At 42.6% G+C, this 18,201-nt stretch overlaps 1 protein-coding gene across 9 annotated transcripts in view; it reads left to right on the top strand.

The window, feature by feature from the left end:
• The first annotated feature begins 16,271 nt into the window (after nt 1–16,271).
• The window catches only part of ATP2B1 (ATPase plasma membrane Ca2+ transporting 1), a 60,190-nt gene continuing 58,260 nt past the window's right edge, over nt 16,272–18,201 (top strand). For 2 of the 9 annotated variants that reach the window (XM_064419683.1, XM_064419690.1), the window contains exon 1: nt 16,501–16,658. The gene's annotated coding sequence lies outside the window, so the exon portion shown is untranslated. Of the gene's footprint in view, nt 16,412–16,500; nt 16,659–16,760; nt 16,983–17,062; nt 17,176–17,494; nt 17,797–18,201 lie in introns of those variants that run through there. The other 7 variants (XM_064419685.1, XM_064419688.1, XM_064419691.1 and 4 more) reach the window with 7 other exon arrangements.

Raw genomic sequence — 18,201 nt, 5'->3', positions numbered from 1 at the left:
TTCAAGGCACAAAGAAATTAAAGTCATGTAATCAATGCATATATACCTAATTAGAACATATTTACATCAAACCAACATGCATATTAGGACTATTTTAAAAAAGAATTGACTCTTCCAGAAAAGGCCATTAGTAGACTAAAGGCATTTCAGACTGACAAGATGGATGAGTCCTGACCCTATCTATTTTGTCAGCCACAAAACCCCATGCAGTATGGCTAACAAGGTTTCAGGCTGTCCTTACCTAACCTAAAAATTCCCTTTAAAATTGGTTTCATTTTCTTTTCACCTCACTGTTGGCCCTTTTCAATGATCTCAGCTCTTGTGTTCACTTCATTCCATCTGAAAATTGTAATTAGGAGTATGTACTAACCCTCCAATCTGTTAATTCAGTCAAACTTCCATTTCAGAGTTCTGTCTCAATTTCTTCTTCAGGATACAAATTTTAGGTCTTTTCTTTCCCATCAGTACATGAATATGTCACATATATTCAGCTTTCAGTTGCACTGACCTAAAAGTAAGTGTTACTACATAGGTGGAAAAATGTTGAAGAAAAAAGTACATTGATCGTTAGAATAATTTTTTTATCAATATGATATTTATCAAAGCTATCATTATTTCATTATTGCATGTCCCATCTTACATCTCAAACTATGTTTTTCCATAATTTCATTTTCAAGAGAACACTAAATTTGCTTTACCATCATATGACTGGAGAAGACTATGTAGTCTTGATCTATCAACCCTAATTTCCTAAAGACTTTGTTTGTGCTTAAGCATTTACATATTTGAATTGTGATAGTTTCCCTGATTTTCTGCACATCATTTCTTAAGGCACTGAAGCTGGTAACTTACTTCTTCTTGGGAGTGGCTCACAAATAACCACAGAGAAGCAGGTCCTTAGCAGAGAAAATAGCACAAGGGCATAATCTGTGTTGTTCTCCACTGTAACACCCAATGAAGTGCCCAGTTGTGGACACTCTTATGTAACTGAGCAGTTAGTGACTCCCATTTTGAAACTTCCACCATCTGGGTGGAATCCAAGTGCTACTTTCCCAGTTAAGAACATAGACCAGCTACAACATTTCCTCCAAGAGCCAAAACCCAGATATGTCTACATAAGATCCAGTTCCAACTACCACCATAAGCTTAAACACACATTTCTCACAAAAAAACCCCCAAACAAACAGAAAATAATTATGGGCAATTGCCCTTCTGCATGACCCTCGCAAGTTCACAATTTCACCTGCTCAAAGGAGAAAACAAACATAGCCAGAGATTGCCATGTAAGTGGCAGGCCTACATACAGGACTTCTAAGCCCATACATCTCAAAAACCCTGAAGACCCAGCAGTCAGCAACAAGACAGGAACATTTCCTCTTCCTTCAAACTGCTCTAGCAGAAAATTTCTGCTTAAATAGGCTGACCAAAAGAATGAAAACGTGTTTGTATTTACTTTAGCTCCTTCTGTTCTATGCCTTTCAGTCTGTTTGTCAGGACCCATCAGATGATCACAAAGCCCTGCTGCACAAATCTGTTGACCAAGTAGTCTTTACAGTTCTACTTTATTCCATAGAAACTAACTCCTTCCTCTATGACTACAGTGTTTCAGTTAGCTACACAAACCAACTATACAGATAATTCCACTGATGTTTTACTGCACTGAAATAATGAAGCACCATGGGAAAACAAGTACTACCATACAACCCTTATAGACAAAACAGAGTTGCAGTCTGCAACTGAGCTGTGTACAACTTGCAGTATTAGTGACACAAATCATCAGAGATATATGCTTTTATATTTGTAGTTGATAATTAAATGCAGAAGGAAAAGAAACCAAAAACCAAGGATGCACACGACTATTGGAGATATGAACATAAAACTGATATCCCAAAGGGAATTTCATAAGCCCAAAAATAGAAGAAGCAAAATATATGGTACAATGAGAGTTCTCACAAAAGACTGCTTATCCAATTTAACTTCTCTATTGTACCTTGTAAGAGGAACTGTCAATCAACCTTTCCCTAAAAATTTTAAGTAGGGTAAAAGAAGACATTGCTTCCTTGCAATAGTGAAGAATGTGCAGATACAAGCTGCTTGCTCTTTCCCAGGAAAATTGATTTTAAGATTGCTATGAAAGAACCACAATGCAGAATTTGGAAGTGGCAAGCAACCAAGAACACGTTGTAGCCCGCTTTGCTTTGTAATCCCTCTGTCTACATGAATAGGAATAACTAACATCAGAATAGGCTTTTAAAAGCAGGTTGGGAAATGCAAAGTTATCCTATTAAAGAATTAGTGATGCAGAACTCAGAATGAGGCATGTTATCCTCCAGCTGAAAAGTACTATGGTTTTTGCACCCATACTATCAATAAAAAAGTCCAATTTTATGAAGTTATTTGGGAAGTTATTTTTAGCACGTTGTGGTGAGGAATATTTTTCATTGCTACTGAAATATTGTTTCCATGGAAATTTTCTCACTCAATGTCTCTTTTATTTGCCCTTACACAGAAGAACAATTCTATTAACATCTGGTTATATAGTTACAAACAGTTCAAAAATCTTACTGAAATCCTTAGTGGTTCTACAGATAGGGAAGAAGAGAAGGGAAAATAAAGAGAGGAAGGGTGGAACAAAAGGGAGAAAGACAAGAGGAAGGGAAGAAGAAAGGAAAAAGAAAGGAGAAAGGAGAAGAAGAAGGGGAAGGAGAAAGGACTGCTTTTAGACTCATTAAATTTCAACATCCTTCTTTGATCTCTACAAATGAAAAGAAAAAGAAAAACCACAGGTGTGGCTAGACACACTGTCATAATGGTCTATTGCCATGCCTGATGAATAACCCAGCTGGAAATAAAAATGCAAGAAAGGAGATAGTAGTTTGAAGAAAACATTAAACCAAATAAAAAATAAGATCACATGACCTAAGAAAATGCAGAAATTGAAAATGAGACCTGAAAGATGGGAAAGTCACAGAACTTTCCTGTCACAGATAAGGCATATCAAGCAGAACTTTACATAAAGCCTGAACTCTTTCCTCCTTAATGTGATTCTGTTTACTGAAACTATAAAATCCAGGTCAACAAGTTCATATAGGGTTCATATGGAGTGCTTGAAACTATGGGTTTCAAGTACCTGCTGTGCACTGAAGTGCTGTAGAGCAAAGAATGATTGTAGCAGCTTGGTTCAGCTGCCTCTGTAGATGGTTAGGATTTGATTTTCATGCTTCTTTCCAAAAGCTGGGAGAAGAAAACTCCTTACCACAGTCAGATCTGTACAGTAAGAAAACATGCATGGGCACCAGCCTAGGAGGGCTGAGTCTGTGACTTGCTAGCTGGGCAAGATTTGTGCCTGTTTGGTTGTGGTGGGTTGATCCCAGCTGGATAACGTGTGCCCATCAAGTCCCTCTATCATTCCCTTTCCTCAGCAAGGCAGGATGAGGATAAAATAAATTTAAAAAAAAAAAAGCAGAAAAACCTCACAGGTCAGAAAATGGCAGTTTATCACTGAATATTCTGAGTTGGAAGAATCCCAAAAGAATAATTGAGTCCAGCTTTTAAGTAAATGGTCCATACAGGGATCAAATCAACAACCTTAACATTATTAGCACCATGCCCTAAACAACTGAGCTAATCTCAGGGTGGATAAAGTAAAGGCCAAGAACAGAAGTGAGGGGAAAGAAAATATTTCTTCTCTTCTTCCCATCAGATGTCCAGTCACTTTCTGGGAAGTAAAAATGGTTCCTCCAAAAGACCAAATCTCATAATAAATGCCTCCATCCCCATTTCCTTAGCTTTCATTGTTGAGCAGATGTCACGTGTTACGGAATATCCCTTTGGTCAGCTTGGGTCAGCTGTCCTGGCTGTGTCCCCTCCCAAGAACTGGCCCCTTCTCAGCCTGCTGGTGAGGGGACAGCATTAGAGACACAGCTTTGGTGCTGTGCCATCACTGCTCAGCAGCAGCCAAAACACCTGGGTGTCATCAACACCTTTCCAGCACCAACACTCACCACAGCACCAGGGGAGCTGCCATGGGGAAAAGTAACATCCCATCCCATCCCATCCCATCCCATCCCATCCCATCCCATCCCATCCCATCCCATCCCAGCCTGACCCCATGCAACATTAAATCCTGCCCACTCGCAACTACTGATCAGCCAGGCTGAGTGCAACTGAAACACTGTAGGCATGGGTGGGAACACTTTTAATGCCTCAAAACACAGGAATGTTGCATAAAGAAAAAAATTGTACCAGGCCAAGAATCCATAAGTACGGGTTAAAATTGCTGCATTTCACTAGTTGCAAGTTCTTAACATTTCCTGTGTTAAAGTGTTCCAGTAGTTCAGATATGCTTTCCGTATTTCTTTTTTCTCCTGTGTCCACCCATCAGACAAGATATTTAAAAAGTCTAAAAGAGTCCCCAGCAAGACCTACTAGAACTTTGGCAATTCAGAAAAATTACAGAGTAATTTTTCTGTATGGATTTTGTTTTCCAAATTATCAAGAAAATGAAACAAGATTAAATGAACCAAAGACAATATATCACAAGACAAATAACTTGTGATGCACTATTTAAATCAAAAGTAGTATTTCACAGGTAAATAGTAACTATCCTAAACTACATGGAATAAAAGCACAAAAATGTCATCAGTGACACTTCTTTTCTTTCCCCCTTCTATTTTAAATATATGATGAAAAGTGACAGAGCCATTGTTTGTGTAGTAATTACGATATGTGCTGGTTAGCTAAGCATGTAATAAAGTGGTTATGGTTTCCTAGCAAGCTGACAGAAATTTAGGTGTCTGAAAAATACATTGCAGACTTGTGGCTATGAGTTTTCATTTCAATTGCTTCTTACTTTTCTTTCCCTCATGATAACTGAACATATGGAGATTAATTTAAGTGTGGGAGTGACATTGTAGATGCCTAATTAATTGCCCTAGAAAATAAAAAATATTTCTGCCTTACCCATAGAGGCAATTTGCCTGAAGTAGTGCCTTATATTATCAAAATTTGGATGTAATATGTAGTATTTGATGTAAAAACTGGGCAAAAGGGAGAAAAACTAAGTTAATAGCCCATCCTAGCCATAAGCAAACATTTCAAGTTGGAGTAGGCAGACTGTGCTGATATGTATGTGTTCTGGTTACTGCTTGTTGGCTACTGAAGAACTACAAATATGAACAGGTACAAGTAAAATAGCAATGAATTTCTAAATAACCAAATGTTATGGTCAGATAAACATACAGGCAAGTTTTCCTTCTCAAATTTAGCAGAGGATGCTTTCAGGAGAGATAAGGGTGAAACAGAGCTAAGGGTGGTTTGTTACCTTCATACAGCTCTGGTAGACACGGGATTTACACTTTAAGGTTCAGGTGTTCATGCTTTGCCAGTTCTTGCCTTATTCTTTTCCTAGCATTTCTTTCCCCATAGCATAAACAGTCTGGCAGATATTTTTTAGTAAAGTATTCCCTGAAAACTATTCAGTGCAATGTTACCTACACTATATGTTTGTTGGGTTTTTTTCTGAAGAGGAGCTGATGGATGTTGTCATCACACTGTACAAGTCCCCTCTCCTAAGAGGAATACTCTAAAGATTTTCAAGCTGCTAGGGTAGAAATAGTTTTTTCATGGATAAAGCAGCTCTGACAACATACAAGGTGACAGTGTCTCTGAAAAACCTCAGAAATATGCAGTGGTCTCTGTCAGACAGGCTGTGATGCTGATGTGACACAGCACTCCAAGCCCTTATACAAGTAGTGCTGATTACAGATTTGATGAGCAGACAAGGGGCTACAGACAGGACACTTGGATGACTATGCAAGTTAGTAGAGACAGGTTACAACACTTAGTAGTAAACAAACACATAACTTACTTTATAAGAGAGGTACAATTAAAGGAAGACAACCATCCATAATTCAAAAACAAAAACTTGAATTGTTGTCCTATAAAGCATCTCATCATTATCCTGTAGAGGCATAGCCCTCATATGTTTATATAGGCTATGACAGACAACTTACATTTGATTCAAGTCTTATTTTTTCTTATGTGTTTTTCATTTCCAAAGGGCAAGACCCAGCAAATCAAATGTTTTGAACCTTGCAAACCTGTCATCAAACATCCAAAGTTCAGGAGAACACTTAAGTGGGCAATAAATAAAAGGATAAGAGAGTGCAATGGAAAAAGCAAATAGTTTCAGCAACAAATTGGCAGCAATTCAGTGGACTCAAAAAAAAAAAAAAAAACTATCACAGAAACCTTTTGTGGGTAAAGCAAATTGTTTAATTGAAAAGTTATACTATCATTAAATAGGGCGTAGCAATTGTATCAAACTATATTAATAAAAATACAACACCATTATTAACTTGTAAAATTAAATTTAATGAGTGAACAATAGACAAAACAAAGTGTAACAAAAAACCAAATATCTCTTTGTAGATTAGATTTGGTCTTTAAAAATGAGGATTGCAAACTTTATTAAGGACATTTGAATTTTGTAAATTAGAGAACGATCTGATATGAATGGTTGATGCATATTTATTTTCATTATATCTTCTCTTTGTCAAAGCAATATTAATACCATTGTTAGGATAAATATTAACTATGAAGAACAGCAAATATCAGAGGAGAAAATAATAAAATGCGGATATTTTTCCCCCAGCATTTATTTGGACTGTAAGAAGCTTGACTCTGCCATGCTCATTCTGGTGAATATTGCTTTATTTATTTATCACCTAAACTGGTACTATCTGGCATTTAGAGAATTTGCTTTTTTAAAAGCTCTTTCTCTGAGAATCCATTAGAAGGCTCTTGCCTTTTTAACCACACTAAAAAGTAAGCATATTTTCTTACCAATGCACACAAACATTATTTAGGCTCATCTAAATTCTCATGAAACATCGATATATCTTCCAGAATTTTCACAAATATCACCTTTTACTTCTTTGTGCATTTGATTTTGACAACATAAAACTCCTCCTTCATAAGGGACACCTGATTATATTTTTAATTTTTTCTTTGTAATTTGATTTATGCATATCCTAGTATAAGAACACTGTAGAATAATAAAATGAAAGCACCAAATACTAAAAATTATTTCTCTTAAGACATTTAATATACAGCAAATGACAACTATTATTTAATTATTGGATTAATTAAACAGATTCACCAGTCATCAGCTAAATGTACACAATTTAGAAATAACAATAGAAAAGCAAGCCAAAAGTAGAAAACAGACAGTCTCTGTCATGAAGGAAGAAGCATTATATGACCTGCATGCAGAAGAAACCTCATGAGTCATGTTTAAAAACAATCATCAAATCATCATCATCATCATCATCATCATCATCATCATCATCATCATCATCATCATCCTCCCCCAAAACTTGTGTCACTGAAGCCAAGTGGAAACATACCATACCATACAGATTATGGTATACAAATGAAATATTTGTCTTAAACACTAATAAATTATTTTTGATATCTAATTTAGATCCATTTGGATGTATCACACCTCTTATTTCACCGATAGTTCAAAATACAAACTAAAGTAATTGGAACACAAGTGAATGCATTTTATGTGATTAATTATTTGTACTGTTTGTTTAGTCAGTTTTTAATTCCTTTAGACTGATAAAGTTCCTCTAAAGGCAGCCCTGAAAAATAGGAGATGGCTGGATTGCACCAGTCCACTAATGAATATCTAAGATACAATGACTCAGGAGCTGCTTGAGCTCCATTACTTCTCTAATTTACCCTTACTCTTAAAAATTAATAAATGTCTTTCTAAATCTTTATACTCCAATAGGTCAACATATTCAAAGTGCTAGCTGAGTAAGGGAGTGTGTGGAACCAGGACTTCATTATTTAATTTTCTTCCTTCCTCCCTCCTTCCTACAGTTTCATTAAAGAGGTCAGCACTCAGAAAAGTTGTTCATCCTTTCCACCCAGTGGGCCACAGGTAAAAAGTGAGGAAGCTGAACAAAATAACTTGGACTTGCCTGGTGATTTCTATTTTTAAAAACACTTGCTGATCCTTGTAACTCTGATGAAAATTATACACACTATGAGGCTTCATGTCACCATGCTTCTTTGATGTATTTCAGGCCTGCAATGAGGTTGAAATATATTAAGAGAAAAACCCCAACAAACACTCCTTTTTCTTGTAAAGGTGGTATATAAGTGCACTTCTTTAAATTTTCAAAGGGCAGGTTGCAGTTTTGGAAATTACTTTTAAATACTTCATATGGAAGATAATGTCTATACTGAGAGATACAGAAACTCCCTGACACAACACAAGTAATATAATTTCTTGAGTTCCTTTAGGCAGTTTATGTCCTAAACCTGCAAAGGCATGCACAAGTTCAAGTAATCTACAAACCTGTTCTGTTTGGAGCTTGCAACAGAATGACAAAAAAAAAAAAAGCCCCATCTAATACAAGTATGAGATATATATTATATTCATTGATTTTCTCACACACCTGTATTTACTTTTGTCAACAATAAACCCAAAAATATTATAAGAATACATCCCAATGTGAAGAACACATTGCAGGAGAAAATAGAAATGTTGTAGCAAACTATTAAAAAACTCTACTCCTCAACCTCAAAAAAATTTTTGTGGAGAGGCAAAAAATTATGTGATTTTTTTATCTATCTCAGCCAACAATGAGAAAGTCCACACTCTAAAAGTACTGCAGTATGGGGTAAGAGTATTGTTATAGCTACATCTCTGACTTTCCTGGCATTATGGGTTTAAGAGAGGTGCTTTATCTTAGCTTTACTTGCCTGCCAATTTAATGTTTCATGGAGTTTTTTATCTAATTTAGAAAAGAGGAATAGATCAGAGGAAAAGGGAAAAAAGCCAAACAAACCTTATCTGTACAACACTATCTTTTTTCTGGCTACAGAGGTCTTTAATTCTTGCTGATTTCATTTCTTGTGGTTAAGTTCCATGGTTTAGCATAAGAGTTCTGGTTCCTTTTTAAAAGCAAACAAATAAACCAATAAAACAAAAATAAACAAACAAAAGCCAACAACATTTTGTATGGTTCCCATTTTAAACTATCAGATCTCCTAACTTTCTTCCTAAAATGGTTATTTTTGCTTGTTGCCACAGTAAAACTCAGAGGGATAGGGATATATGCATAGGGAAAGAAACAGTAATAAGGAAAGGAAAACTTTTGGCTTGGGTAGCAAGGTAGATTTTCTAATATTGATGGAATTTATGGTGATTTTACTGTTTTCTTACAATTTTTAATTTTTTGGGTTTTTTTTAATTATAATACTGTTCTAGAGTTGTAGCTGCACATCTTTTTAAATGAGAGTTTCCTTCTAAAGCAAGATCTCTATATGTATATGTATGTTTTTATACTTATTTATACCTACCACATCTTTGAGAGGGATTCTTGAGCCTTTTCCAAGCACTTACATTTCCCTGTAATTTGACAGAGCATCATGAACTTCATCAGAACCACATAAAGGTGGGAGGCAGATAAACACATAGTGTTTACAAAGATCAAAGTTTTTGACATTTTCAAAACAGGTTGCGATAGTTCTGGCACTTTGAACCAGCAACTCCAACTTTATTCTTAAGAAACTCTATGAACCACATCTGTGAATGGACCCACAATAGTTTTCTTCCTAGGGCCAGCTGCTCTTGCAATACTTTTAAAGGCCACCACTTATGCTGTAAAGGACATCTCATACAATTACTCCTAACTAGTTTCACAGAGCAGCTGTGGGTCCTTGCTGCTGTCCTGGTGGACCATTCTGAGTGCATGGCTTCATAAAAAAGGCACTGCCAGGGCTTGGGGCTTGAACATGAAAGGCACTGAGAAGTGGTTGAACAGTGAATTAACATCAAGCTGAGTGAAGCAAAATAAATAAACAAATTTAGGTTTTACTCTAGATCTAATATTGAATAGATCTAAAAGCCTTTTACATGTTTTATTTTAAAATACCTTTTAGTAATCCTATTTTATTTTTACTAAAATAGACATCAGCTCTAGTAATTACTAAGCATTTTCAGCTCTCACTGAATCCAGTCAGAACTGAAGGCAACAAAATTGCCAATGTTTGGACTGCTGTCACAAACAAAATATTTTTCCATCTTTTAATCCACTTCTCTTGTAAAACAAACTGCCTTTACTTCTGCCTAACGTTGTAGCCTGAGGATAACCCACAGCAGTACTGTTACTAGAAGTACCCGTAACATGGTATATTCAAGCTCTGCTAGCTCAAGACAAGTCTGCCATGTTATCCTATTGACAAAAGGGAACTAAGAGGAAAAGCCTATTGATCTTTTCTACTGCTACGTAATAGAAATATAGTTTGTGTTATAAGAACTTAGTTAATTTTCCTCATTTTTATGAGTTGACAAGCAACATTTTGAATTATTTTTAAAACTTTTTTTTTCTAATTACCTTAATATATATGATTCTATTGTATTCTATTACCTGACAATAGAAAAAACACTCAAGTCAAGACTTCTTTTGACTGCCCATAGTCTACATTTAAACACTGTAAACATACTTGATTTTATATATACACAAATATAAACATTTTTAAATACTTTTGCTATAATTTATACAACTGTAAAGAGTGATTTGTTTTGAAGCTTTCATACTGGATATTTTATAGCCACAACTTTTCATAGATATCCAAATTTTGATCTTGATAATCTTCAGATCTGTACTTATAACCTGCAAAAAATTATTCTTGAATAAGTCTTGCAAGGCTGAGCCCACAGGTTTAAACTATTAAAAAAAGCATGTGAAGTAGTCCATTAGTAATATTCTTCAAAAGCAATTTTAGGTAGGTGGGATAATTTCCTTAGTATCTTGAAAGCAGACAAGATGATTTAGAGCTGTATGTGATCAACAAAGTAAACAAATAATTTATTTCTCTATGTTCTGGTAGTCACTTATTATTTGAATGATTAATTCTTGACTAAGGTAGTACAAATAAGATAGTGCATCTCTACTGAAAGAATGGGAACTGTTTCCTCTAATGACTCTAAAATGCTTCAAACCATCTTGAAAAATTGCTGAGGGGCAGAAATGCTAATGTTTGCTGAATGAACCTAAAACTTAACTGAACTATTTTCTTACCCAAAGGACTTAGAACTAGTATTGCTAAGACAGCTTTTTTTTTTCCTTAAGAAAATTACCCAGCACTGATGAGATCAGGGAGGGTCTACATTTATTCTTTGTAAGACAAATTTTTGTGAGTCAGGAGTGTGACTCAGGCTGGTCAGGGATGTTGATGACAGAGAGATAGTTTGGTTACTCCTTTTGCTTCTTATCTTGGGGAGAGGAAGAAAAAAAAAGTTCTTTGTCACTTGATCACAGAGGAGAGGAACACAACATTACAATTTACAAACAAGATATTCAGTCAGTCAGCATGAACTGGAATAGGTCACAAAAAGGAGTGAAATCAATGAAGCCTCACAAACTATTATCAGCTGAAAAGAGGCTCTCAAAGATAAGGCCACAGCTTCATCAGACCAGTTAGAAGGTTTAAAAAGCATCATATCTATAAACACCCACAGTATCATCAACCTAATGAACTAACATTTTTATTTCAATCCAGAAGTGTACATACCACAAATCCCCAAAAGGACTTTTCTGGTTTGGTAATATAATGGGCACTCCCATCATTTTGAGTCTTGGGGTGGTAGATGAGCTGCAAGAGCTATGTGTGCCCATACCAAGGACAGGAACTGTGAGTTGATGCCTAAAAGCAATTCCTGGGAAATGAAAACAGTAGCTTATTAACAAACCCTTTTAGTCAACTGGACAAAACTGCTTCCAGTTTCTGCAAGGACAGCCTTGCTTGAAACTTTGGCCATCCTTTAGGAATTAAAGAATGAATTTGCCATGGGGAAGAAAGTACCAACTACAAATTGGGGAAGTTCTGCATAGGAAAAGACACTTCTGTGGAGGTAGCTAGATGCTCACTGGATGCATTTTTAGGGAGACACAGTTATTTAATGAGTGATAGCATACATCCATTCACCAATTATTTCTCACTTTCACGTGGAGGCAGCCATGGTCATACTATGTCATCACTGTCCATACTTGGTTCTAATGATTTATATCTTATCATGAAAGTCTTTGCAAATATTTTTTTCCTGCTCTTTATAGATGTTTCAATTATTGCTACCCCATCCAGCTCTATTTTCCCCTTCTCTCTCATGCCTGCTTGATCCTTTAACTGATCGAATTCTTCATCAATTCCAGGATTTATGCTTTACTGTTTTGTTTTGTTGGTTTTTGGGTTTTTGTTGGGTTGTTTGTTTGGGTTTTTGTTTCTTTGTTTGTTTGGGGTTTTTTTTGTTGGTTTTGTTTTGGTTTGGTTTGGTTTGGTTTTTTGGTTTTGTTTTTTTTTTTAATTTGCATGTAGGCATCCTGCCCTTGCTCAGGAAATACCTTTCCACTCTTTCACTTGCTTTGGGACTGTAGTGTTGCTGAGCTGCAGATGTGCTTGAAAAGAACAGGTAAAGAAGGAACAATTAACATATTAAGTCCAGTGTATCTTTTTCTGATACACATACAACACAAAATAACAATATTATATATTGTTAATATACAACATACATGAAAACCGATTTGTGTAATAACTCTGTTACTCTTCATATTTCTTTGTTTATTCTTTTAATCTTCCACCCTCCTGATCCTGAAGTATCACAGTAAAACATAAAACCGAATGAAAAAAAAAAACGCAAAAAAACCCAAAAACCAGATGATCCAAAATTGTTGAGAGGCAAATTGAATACAGAAAATAAAATCAACTATTTGAAATTATCATATGCATTCTCGAAGGGAAGCACATTATGCACAAATCCTGAGTTCCCGAACAGTCAAGAGGAAGAATTTTGAGCTGATAAAAATGCAAATGTTTACAGATAAGCCTCTTTTCTAAGGGTGGGGTGGAAGATTTCAAGATGAAATGGAAATACTGTTTTGTTACGCAAGGTCATTGTTAGGCTGCATGGATGAATGACAGAGCAATTTGGTCATTGTGCCACCTAAAGATGAGTGAGTGGTCTATTGTTTTAGTGTTTTAGGAAACAGATTGATCTTTTAGGGTGGAGGATACTAGAACAATCAGAAGATATAACCTCCAGGGCCTGTCAGGAACAAGCTCAGCCCATCAGCCAGGAGCATGGAAAACAGGGATCTTCTCCATGGTGGACTGAAGAGATTGGTCAACCAGTAGTACTGAACTAATATCAACTGGGAAACGCGTGCCTGGTACAGAAACTTTTGGTTCTGCAAAACCCCTGGAAGCTTAAGACACTCATATCTCCTTGCTCACACAAATATTCCCCTAATTCCTCATGCTGTGTCTGTGCTCTCCACTTCCATCCAATCTAATAAACTGACTGAGTTTGAACAGGATCAGTAGAACAACAGTCAAGAAAACAGTTTCAATAAAGTTAAGATCTATACACAAACTATGAAAAGCCTGTTTTTTCCCTTCTCAGATCGAGCCCATAGTGAGATTTTGCCAAAAATCCCCCAGTTAATACAGGATGGTGAGGTGGGCATTTAGATCTTGGTCACCTTAATAATTTTTGACTGAATATTGTAATGATCCAAATACTCTAATTCTTACTCTTATGTTAAAAGTCTCATAGTAAGTAGATTAGATACAAGGCAACCTATTTATATTTGCTGAGACACATTTTCTGTGTCTATTAAAATGTTTGATGCTTGTGTTGTTAGCATGTTGGTCATGGAATGGGCTGAAGTACTGGCACTGATTCATCAAATCTGGCCTTTCCAAATGGTCTGCAAACCACTCTGAATTTTCCTGAAATGATGCCGTTTCTCCAAAAGTTAAATGAAAGATCTCCAGAAATAGTCCTTTCTGCTTCTCGGTTTTGCTTGCTTTATACTGTTGGTGACCTACATTATGGAGAATGTTTTCTGTTAGTCAATTATACGTCCTAATCTTCAGAAACAGCAGGAGAACCTCTTTTTCACAAAAAGAAAATAAAATTTAAAAAATCATGAAGCATGTTGGATACTGAGGATTAATTTGGAAAATTTTTAAATCCTCAGGGAGAAGATTATGTGGAGATATAAGAAATTCCTCCTTATTTTCAGTCAATGTGTTGCATGTTTTTATGCTATCCCTGTGTATCAATGAAAAGGAACATTAAGTGACTATTGTGTACCTTGAAAAATGTATCCACTTAGAGAATTCTGTCATAAAAGATAATGATTATGTGCACCCCTCCCACCTTTGCTCCCTTCCTGTGAATAAAATAGGACATTATTCCCATTTCATAGAAAAAGTATTGAAGCACAACCTACCCACCTTCCCTCAAGACAAATGGAAGCAGGTACAGACATGCACCCAAACTGCAGTGCTTTAAACACATCATCTCCTTCTTAGCTGTACCAAAGCTAATTTTATCTGCCTGAGAGCCAGGAGATATGACAGAACTGTGCAGAACACATCTGCCAGTCTTATAAAGCTGTATTGAGAAATGTAATTTCCAAATGCCTGGGGAAGGAAGCCTCACTGAGCTACAGCCATAAGTGCAGAGGAGGGTGCTGAACTGCAAACAGAATGCAAGAGAATTTGTTTTATGTATGTTCACATAGTTTTATATTCTCCTTCTGGGAAGAAATGCAAGAAATCTCCTCAACAGAACAGCCTGCAGGATTGCTTACCTCATTATTTTGATTTTTCAATTGACCTCTAGATATGGAGAGGTAAGGTAGTATTTTTAGCAACATTCAAAATGGGCAGGAGCCATTTACTGCTCACAATCCCTTTTGATTGCTTCTCTTGAGCAAGGAGAAGAATGTAACAGACATTCAGGTAAAAAAGAAAGAGACAATGAACCTCAGGCAAGCCATAATAATAGCGTAGTTAGGATGATTTATTTATTTGCCAGTCCTTGTGGGCTGCTTTGTGCTGACTTCATCCTGTTGCTTTAACCCTCTAGGCTCTGCATCATCTCGGGTCTGCGACTGTAGAGCTGCATAAGCTTCTCCATTCATTTCCTTTGCAGCGCTAGGATTTGAACGATAATGAAGGTGAAGCAGGGTATTTATGGCAGGCTCAAAGAACCTGACAACCTGGGATGCAGCTGGCCAGTCACTCGAGCGAGATGTCCAACAGATGAGAGTGGAGGGTGTCAAAACACATCTCAAACCCCCACACAAATGGGTTACAGAATGACATAGTTTATGGATGGGTATTTTTCGTTGGGGGGAGGGGGCAGTGGGAGGTCTACTGCATTGGAAGAGAACTGAAATCAGGGTTTTCATTTCCAGTGTAATTCTCAGTCCTGTTATTCACCTCCAGCGTCTCTCCGGACAGCTCACTCGGGCTCAAACCTTGATAACCTCATTTGTTTTCCTTTCTCCAATCAAAGAGCCTTCGGCTGGAGACTGGGAAGCACTGAACACCTGCGGCCCCTACACGTTCCCCGTTCTCCTGGGGGAGCTGCCAGGGCTCCCCGAGAGGCGGACACGCCTGACGGGAGGCTGGATCCGGAGCTCCCTAATCCCCACGGTCGGCAGCGAGCGACACGCTGGTTCCTGCCTCTCCGGACCCGCCAGCGGCCCCACGCAACAGGGACCTCCTGCTGCAGCGCAGCCCGGCACACAGAGCCTCGCCTCGCCCAGGCTGCGCCGCGCTCCCCGCGCCCGCTGCTCAGGAGCCGCCAACGCGGCTCCCACCGGCTGCTCTCGGGAGGGGGAGGCCGTGGGGCGACACCGCCCCTGCCCCGGCGGGCACGGCCCGGCCCGGCCCGGCACGGCACGGCACGGCCCGGCCCGGCCCGGCACGGCGCCCCCGCGCCCCCTGGGGCAGGGGAGGACCGCGCCCCGGGCGCCCGGCGGTCCCTCAGGGCTCCTCCCCCGACGGCACCGGGCACGGCCCCGGTCCGGACGGTGGCCGCCCCTCCCTCGTGGGACCGCGGCCTCTCCGGCCGCCGGGGGATCCCCGCCCCTTCGAGGCAGCCCGCGTCCCCGCTGGCGGCGGCCCGCGACCCACGGGCGGAGGGACGCGACACCACAGCCCGCCTCGCTCCGCCCCCGCCCCGCCCCGCGGGAGCCGCTCGTGGCAAAGTCACCGACCCCCGAAGCCCGCCGGGCTCCATCAAACGCCGCGGCCCCGCCCGCCGACGTCATGGAAACAAGCGCGTCAGCCTCCCGCCCGCCAGTGGCGGCGGCGGCGGCGGGCGGGCAGCGGCGCGGGGCTCCGCCTCCGCGGGCGCCGTGCCTACCGGGGCCCCGCCTCCACCTCCCCCATTGAAGACTCCGCACGTCGAGACCCCCCTTCCTCGGCCGACAGAGGGGCCCCGTCACGTGGCCCGCGCTCCGCAGGCGGCGAGGGAGGCGGCGGGGACCGGCGGCCGCGGCGCCGGGAGAGGAGGGGGCGGCGGGCGCGGGTGAGTGAGTGACCGCGGCGGGCGGGCGGAGGCGGGAGGCGGGCGGATCGCTGCGCTCCGCCCCGCCCCGCCCCGCCCTGCCCGGTGGCGCCCGGCTCCTGTAGCGGTTGCTCTGCGGCGCAGGGGCTCGGCGGCGCGCTCGGCGCTGCCCGGTGCGTGCGGGGGAAAGGAGGCGGGCGGGCCCCGGGGAGCGGCGGCGGCGACGGTGGGAGCGCCCGCGAGGAGGGCGAATCGCTGATTCCTGCCGGTGAGGCGACGGGGGCGGGGCGGGCGGTCCGCGCCCCCCTCCCTCCCTCCTTCCTTCTCCTCCCCCGGCTCTCCCCGCGCCGGTGCCCCCTCCCTCCCTTCTTCCCTCCCCAATTCGGTCGCCGCTTCACCCCCCCGCCCCCTCTCCCGCCCTCCTCGCGCGGCCGCAGGGCGGGGGCGGCGCGGCGGGGCCGGCCGGCCGTGGGCAGGGCGGGGAGCGCGGGGACCTTGTGCGCTCGGCGAGCGAACGAGCGGGCGGCGTCAGGTTTACGGGCGCCTCGTCCTGGCCCCCGACCGGCGGCTGTGGCGGCCCCACGGCGCGGAGGTAAGCGCGGCGGCGGCTCGGGGCGGCCCTCCTCCCGGCGCGCCGACAGACCGGGCAGCAGCGCGGCGGCAGGTGCAGCGTTGCTCCGCTCCCGCCGCGGGGCTGCGAGCCGTGGCCGGGCTCGCTCGGGGGGGCGGCGCGGCCGGAGGGGCTGCGTGCCGCGCTCCTGGGCTTTCGCCGGTTCTCCCCGCAGGTAACCGGAGCGTGCACCTGGCCGCCTCCGTGCAGCCGGGGCACGGCGTGACCTTGAGGGCAGCGGATGCGGGGCTGAGCCGCCGCGGGAGCGCACAGCCACACCGTCGGGGACCCCGAGGTGGCGGCTGGACGCGGCCGGCACGCCACGGCCCTGCAAGCTCCTGCGGGCGGGCGCGCTCACGTCGTGGATTAAGGTGGTGCTGAGCCCCCGCCGCCCGCCGGGTTAAGTAGCCGGGATTAGCCCGCTGCGGCAGCACGACACCGACATCCCGGGCACTTCGCCGCCCCGCGGGGGCTGGGAGCCCGGCACCCGCGCAGCCTCGCCCGCCCGCCGTGCCCCCAGGGCGGTGTTTTTGACCGCGGCTGAGTCGTACGCCGCTTTCCGTCGGAGCGGACGGGCTGGTTTGATTTATCGATGCCTAGCCGGGCTGCTCATCGACCGGCGCGGACGAGGAAGGGATGCGGCACTGGTTCGGGGGCCGGGAGAGCGAAGCCCTCGCGGGCGTTCCGCCGCGGGTGAGCCCGTCCCCGCGCGGGGCCGCTCCGCGGTGGGAAGCGCCTCTAACGGCGGTGTCATCCTCGTCCCGGCGGTGCGTGTAACCTTTGGCTGGTGCACCACGTGAGTTTGGGAGCGGGCTGGAGCCTCCGCCGGGGATGGCTGGCCGGTGCCGAGCGCGGGAGGCAGCGCTCGCAGTGGGGAGGAGTGGGGTGGGTGTCCGCGCCGCCGCCTGCCCTGGCTTCCTGCCGAGCCCCTCGGTCAGTCGGTAAAGGCTGAAGTCGGAAGGACTTATGATTTCGAGAGGAAGATCTCTTGAAAAGCGGTCTGTTGTCCCCGGGAGCGTTTCCTTCAGAGCGGCCGTGCGAGTGGTGTTCGCCAGGGGCAGGAAAGGGCTCAGCCTGAGCCCGGCGAAGCGTTTAGGAACGGAGAGCTGTGGTTGAGTCTGTCCCAGGGTTCGCAGCCTGAGGGACAGTGTATGAGTTCAGCTGTAACAGGCGGTTATGTGGTGCTGTGCCTGATCCATAC

The sequence above is a fragment of the Passer domesticus genome, chromosome 5, assembly GCF_036417665.1.
Source record: "Passer domesticus isolate bPasDom1 chromosome 5, bPasDom1.hap1, whole genome shotgun sequence".
In the NCBI taxonomy this organism is placed as follows: domain Eukaryota; kingdom Metazoa; phylum Chordata; class Aves; order Passeriformes; family Passeridae; genus Passer; species Passer domesticus.
Note: the sequence above shows the minus strand (reverse complement) of the source record. Positions and strands in the feature narration are given on the sequence as shown.